Source organism: Cyprinus carpio, chromosome B4 (assembly GCF_018340385.1).
Source record: "Cyprinus carpio isolate SPL01 chromosome B4, ASM1834038v1, whole genome shotgun sequence".
Classification (NCBI taxonomy): Eukaryota; Metazoa; Chordata; class Actinopteri; order Cypriniformes; family Cyprinidae; genus Cyprinus; species Cyprinus carpio.
Window position 1 is genome coordinate 16,213,547 of NC_056600.1, and position 7,436 is coordinate 16,220,982.

Genomic DNA, 7,436 nt, shown 5'->3' on the forward strand with positions numbered 1-7,436 from the left:
TATCCCTTTAACCAGCTTTCAGACTTCCACACTACTTTACCAGAGGAACTTATATTTAATTTGAAGAAATCCAGATTGAAAAATGTAGAGAATTAATTTTTGAGAGTCTCTGATGTACAATTTTAGTGACGTGTATGTAGTGTCATTTGAGCCAGTGGAAGTGAGTAAATAACCAGTGTTGCAGAAAGCTTAGCTTTTTAACAAATGAGCCAGGGTTTCTTCAACTGGATTTATGCCTTTCCAGCACTGGTATTTGTCCCTCTGCCAGCTGTTTTCTCTTTCTAAGGTAAATCCCAATAAATCAAAGAGAGCTAATCTGCTGAGAAAAATGCGCCCTTGCCCGTCGGAGGGCTAACTTTTCCTCCATTGGTTACAGGACATGAATCACATGAAAGATCAACACTTTGTAATGGCAGGCAAGTAGTTCTGCTGTTACTTAATGTTGGCACAACTTCAGTTTTGTTTTAAACCCAACAAAGGGTTTTGAAATGCTTTCAGTATGTCAGTATTTGATCAAATGTATTGCATTTATTAGAGTAATATATATACTGTATATATATATATATTGCATAACGAAAATTAAGCAGTTTGTAAGAATATGAAGATATTTGCATTTTGAGATTTTTTTCATGAAAATTAAACATATTTCCACAATTCTCGGTAGTCTGTAATACAGAAAAAATTTAATTGTCATCTTTGTAATGTGATATATGTATATATAAATATTTTAAATAATTTCTAAATTATTTTCTATTATTGTAAATATTCTACAATATATAATAAAATTATATAATATAATATTTGAGTAACTGAGTACTGAATAATTAAAAATTACAGATTTTTAATTATGAAAAATAATGTAATTATAATAATAATGTACAAAAAAAAAATCTTAATTGTCCTAAAATAGTTTTCATTGTTTAAATAATTATAATCTGAGATTATCCTAAAAGTTCACTCATTGATCTGATATTATTAGACAGAATTCTTATGGGACCATTATATTAGATATGAGTTCTTTCCTTAGTCAAACATTTAACACATCAACAATAACAATACATCAGGATTTTGTCTCAGATGTGACTCTTCTCTGGTCTCTATCTCAGCTCACTTAGGGGTCATCCTGCTCATCTGTGAGTGGTAAAGTGATCTGATCATTATGTCATTTGTCATGTAACCCAAGTCCTTCAACCGTAATAATAAGGTTCATTTAGACATTAGAAAGACTGACCTGCAAAATGCAAATTATAATTTATACCTAATAAACTGTCAGATTTGACCATACATCTCTAAAAATAAGACATTCCCAGAGCTAAGATTTATGGGTGCATGACCTGTGTATTCATAAGATTAGGGTTTGGTATCATGTGATGTCTTTTTAGGGTTTATTTCTTCAGCATGTTCTTCTGTATTTAAATTAATTGTAGATACATTTAAATTATTCAAGAATTAAAATGAACCAACCTTGGGTTATCTTACAATTTTTTTTCTTTTACATGGCATGCAGGAAAAAAAAAGTAGGCTAAATCATGTGCATGATTTACTAATTTGTTCCCTCGATGTACTAAAACGTGCACACGATTTACTATTTCGTTCCTTTGATTTATAAATTGGGTGCACGATTTACTAATTCGTTCCATCGATTTATAAATTTGTGCACAATTTACTAATTCATTCCCTCGATGTACTAAAAGGTGCACACAATTTACTATTTCGTCCACTCGATTTATAAATTGTACACACGATTTACAATTTCATTCCCTCAATTTATAAATTGGGTGCACGATTTACTAATTCGTTCCCTTGATTTATAAATTGGGCGCACGATTTACTAATTCGTTCCCTCAATTTATAAATTGGGCGCACGATTTACTATTTCGTTCCCTCAATTTATAAATTGTGTGCACGATTTACTAATTCGTTTGCTCGATTTGCTAAATCGTGCACAGAATTTATAAATCGAGAGAACGAATTAGTTAATTGTGCACACAAATTAGCAAATCGAGGGAATGAAATAGTAATTGTGTGGACCTTTTAGTACATCGAGGGAATGAATTAGTAAATTGTGCGCACAATTTATTTATTTTTTCTTGCATGTCATGTGCAGGGCTCCGTAATAATATTATTTATATATTAACATTTTTAAACAATGTTTTTAAGATTGTGGTACCCACAAACTTTCAAGTGTATCTAGCCTTTCTGACTGTTAGTGTGCCTTTAAGAATTCGACCATATTTTTAGGTCATATCACATTATTGAAATGTTACTATGGATTTGACCTTGTGAGACTTGCTGAGACCATTTGATAGCCTATGAAGGGCCGGCATAGGGGTTTGTGTGAGGAGGAGTTGACCCTAGAAGAGGGTCAGGATTCCCGAGACTGACCTCACCATGACCTCTGTTTGTTTTTACAGGTTTCTGTGCTCCTCTTTGAAACCTAGCCTAAGAAACCAGCCCCCTCCATTAGGTCCTCTACCTAAACATGGCACTGTCCGAACATGGGCTTGACAATGTAGCAAACACTCTGAGGTGAATAAAATCATATGCCTTCATACGCACCTTATTCTAAAGGAATTATGCAAAGGAGTTAATGACGCAACTACATGCAGGCCGGTTTAGAAATAGATGGCTATGCTTAATCTCTTTCCCACATATCTTGGCTGCCCTTCACCCATTATTTAAGGACTTTGGTATATTCAGTATGATGTGGGTGAGTTACACCGTCATCTTGCCCTTTTGAGTCATCTCTGAAGCCCTGAGGCTCTCAGGAGACAGATACTGAGGTACAAAGGTTCAGAAAAACAACCACTTCACCCTTTCATCATCTTTATTTACGCATGATGTATGAAGTGTGAAATTACGCATGTTGGTGATTATATTTAAGATGGTGAGTCTCTGGGAAAAATCCTTTTTTCTCTGTCAGTTCTCTGGCAGTTGATGCAACATGCCTGAAACTCTTCTTACACAGCTGAAATAAAAACGAAGAGAACTTTGGCTTCATCCAGCTTTTATGTCTTTATGTTTCAGATCATAAAATCTTTCGGCAAGTTGTTTCTGGGTAGATGGAGCAATTTATTTGTCTTTTGGTGACAATGTTTGATGTACATTGCAACTCAATGTATTTCAGATGCAGCCAGTGAACTCCTCTCTCTGAAAATCTCCAGAACACTCTCAGAAGTCTTGATATATATGAGCACACTAAATATACACAGTGGTTTTTACATTTGGTAATATTTTATAAATATTTAAGGCCTTTTCAGTATATTTCATGATTAACCACCAAATACTGTATTGAAAAATAGCCAAAATAGCTCATTTTTGTAACAAAACAAAAATAAAAGTTGCAGTAATCACCAGAATTTTTTAGCACTTCAACTTAAAATTATTTCATTTAGTTGCCAATCCAAAATGTCTTATTTTATTTTGTTGTTTTAAAGTTTAAGGGTTTCTAATCTAATATTTATATAAAATTTTTATTCCAGCTTAATTTTAATTACCGTAAACCAGTTTTATTAGTTTAAGTTAATAACAGAACTGAACTGGATACAATAGTGAGGAGTATAAGAATAGTTACTGATGCTAAAATGCTAATGCATTACTTTGCATTACTGTTTCAAGGGATAGTTCACCCAAAAATAAACATTCTGACATTATTTACTGACGCTCATGTTGCTCTGAATGAATATACAGCAACGGAACTGTTATGAAGCTATGAGAATACTTTTTGTGCACACAGAAAACAAAAATACCGACTTTATTAACCATGGTCGTGGTACTCTTGTGAACATGCATTGAAGACTGCTAAATTGTTGAATAAAGTCGTTATTTATTGCTTAGTATTTATAGCTTAGTATTATACTTCAGCTCATAAATGATGAATGGTAGCTCAAATCATGCTTTTTGAGGTGCAATAACACTTTTCAAAGATACCTTACTTGCACATTTTACATTGAAGGAAGAACATGTGCCAGTCTATGGACCAGAATATAGACACTTGGGCCAGCTTAAACCATTCAGAACACCCTAGCAAGCACATAGCATCATACTGACAACCACTCAGAGCACCTTAACATTGCAGTTGTAATCTTTATTCTTGTAATCGTCACACAATCCCTCATTGCATATTTGATATCGACCGCCCACTCTGCAGCATCTGAAGACCAATCTCGCCAAACTCTGTGAGGACCATGACCAGTTGAGCAAATCCATAGGAATGCTCCTCAGTACTAGCCATGCGTGGTGCTCAGCACAATTTGTCTCTTTACGCTGTATACTGGGACATATCCGTATCCTTCTGCTAGCATTCTGCTAGAATGTTCACACACAGCTTTTTGCTTTTTAAAGCATTCTGCATTGTGATGAATGTTGTTGGAAATGTTATTGCTTAGTTGAATGTCTCCATCAGGACATAATCAGCAACTTCCTCTCAGCTTACACTTACAGAGAGCACTGTGGGTCTCAGTACAAACTGTTCGGCAGCAAAACAATGGCAAATGCTAGTTTTGCGGGGTCTCAGTGCTGGTGGGCATGATGAGGATTGGGAAGCGGCATCCTCAGCAGCTCAGTTACAGCGCCCCACTGTGTCACACGGTGGGTGGGATAGAGATAAAACAAAGTGGAATCTGCAGCTTTGTTTTTGCTAGCTATTTGTGACCTGTTTTTAGATACACACTGGGGTGTGCTAAGGGTTAATGACCCAAGTTTTCTGTTACCTCACAAACCAAAATATGTAATGATGATGGGAGGATCTTTACATGCTTTCTAAGTTTGATTTTTGGTGTTTTTGAGAAGCATTTATGAAACATGCACATTTTCATGTGTAAATGCATGAGGTGTGAATATATCCATTGGAGGTCTCACAGATCAAGCGTTGACTTTGTGTGTGGCGTTTTGTTTCACATCTGTCCCCCATGCCCTGAGTGGAGAGGGTCAGTGGTGATCCAAGATGAGGGCTGTCCTGTCCTCACCCAGACTGTCTTCACCTCCATTACACAGTGTGAAACAACAAATTAACCAGCGGCCCTCCAAATGACACCCAAAACCAGCATAAGCTTGAAAAAAAAAAAAAAACAACTTTTGCCCTCCTGTGTGGTCTTATTTTTTTTTTTTAACACAGTAGCTTCCATTGTGTGTGGAAAAAACAGTAAGACAAACATACATTTTTTATGTTTTATGTTGTCCTTTTTCATGGGAACCATATAAGCTGTGCATGTCCAAATATGAACAGAGGCCCTAAAAAGTATGTTAATACTTTAATCACTCTATAAAATTCACGAATGCCATGGCATTAGATAGCAAAATGGTACTACGAAATCGAAATCGCACACTTTTCGAGCAAAATATTTCACAATAAAGATAAAATATGTGGATACTTACAGTAGTGCAAAATATCAATTCCCTTTTATGAAAATGAACCATGTTTTTTTTTTGGTGAATTGATTGCCATTTGTTTAACCACAGCTTTATACAAATTCCATGGTTGAACTATGGTTAGTGTAGCAAAACCAAGGTTGATTTGTGGTTACCATAGTTCAACTATAGTAACAATGTTTTTTGGTTTTATTTGCAGTAATACCATGGATAATTTTCTTAAGGGTTGTTAAAATGACGAAGTACACCTGTTTGCATGCTACTTTGTTTCATGTGGTCAAACTATTGCAATGTAATTTATATAAGTCTCTGATGATGTGAACAAAATACTCTTTTGCAATGCACAACTAAAGTTTAGCTTAAACAGTGAATCATGGCACTAACAATGCTGTGTTCATGGCTTCAATTTCCAGGGAATGCCATACTTTATTCTTAAAATACATAGTAAAAATCAAGAATTAATAGATTATTGGTCAATTGGTAGATTATTGGTCAATTTATAAATCCCATTTTTTGGCTGGTATCAAAAACATATTAACAATGGATAATTTCAAATATTTTTTATATTTTTTGTTTAATAACAATATTTGAAATTATATGTTGTTAAAGAATATACACAGCAACCATTTGGAAAGGGTCTTTGAACGCCTACTGAGCACCTAGGAGATGAAACAGCAAGGTAGGCCACATCACCAGGTTGATTTTGTAATGAAATTGTTATATATTGCTTCTACTGCTATATATTTTCAGTTCCACTAGAGGAAATGGGCTTATATGTGTGTTCCCATATATTCTGTGAAAAGACATAAATAAAAAGATGGTATTATGGGGCAGTGCTATAAGAATGTGTGTGTAAAATAAAGGTGAGGTGACTGTAGGAATGGGGGGAGAGTATGTGCTCAGATTCCGGGGCCTCGCTACCGTTACACACATAAATCAGCAGAGCGTGACTAAATCCCCAGTAATAGGAGCCGGAGCTGTGGTCCCCCCGGACCCCGCAGTGCACATCAGTGTGTGAGCATGCTGAACCCTCAGCCCCTGCCTCCAACCTCAGCACACACCGCTAACCCAAACACTGAGGTCAGATGTGGACCCCGCTCGCAGAGCACAAACACGCACTGACACCGGGACCTAGACTCCGATAAAGCCATTAAAGCCATTAGAGACAGACATCACCTGAAATCTGCACTGGGGACCCACTGTGAGATCCAATGACGGATGAGAGGTTAAGAACCAAAGACACACTAAGAAGAAAAACAAACATCACTGTTCATTGCCTCCGTGTTTGGTTGTATTTTACAGATGCATCATCAAATGTCATGAACAATATATTATAAGGTATTAAAATTTTGGTAACACTTTAGTATAGGGACCAATTGATTCTATTAACCAGTTGCTTATTAGCATGTTTATTATTAGCTATTGGTTGTTTATTAGTACTTTTAAAGCACATATTCTTCATAACCATATTCTACATCCCTAATCCTACCTTATTAACTATTAATAGCAGTAATTAGGAGTTTATTAAGGGGAAAGTAACAGTTAGTAGTTAGTTAATACTGAGAACTGGACCTTAAACCAAAATTTTGTACATAACTTATCCTACACAGTTCATAATTAATTTGTGTAGCTAGTTAAGAAGAAGTTTTATTACTGTGCATACACTTTTCACCTGTCAGATGATAACATTGGAAACACCTTTGATTAGGGAACACATATTCACTATTAACTATTAAGAGTTTTCCCTCAATAAAGTCCTACAGTAATTTGCTGCCTATTGATAGCAAGTAGTAGTTATGTTTAGGTTTGGGGTAGAGTTAAGGAATCTAGAATATGGTCATGCAGAATAAGGCATTAACATGTGCTTTATAAGTACTAATAAACAACCAATATGCTAGTAATATGCATGCTAAGCAACTAGTTAACAGTGAATAGTGTTCCTCAATCTAAAGTCTTATCCTTACACTGAAGGTGGGACACAAGAAGCCAGTAGTAGAGGTAAGTAATCTTTCAGAACATCTTAGCAACTGCATAGTAAGACATTAAAAACACCCAGAACATCTTAG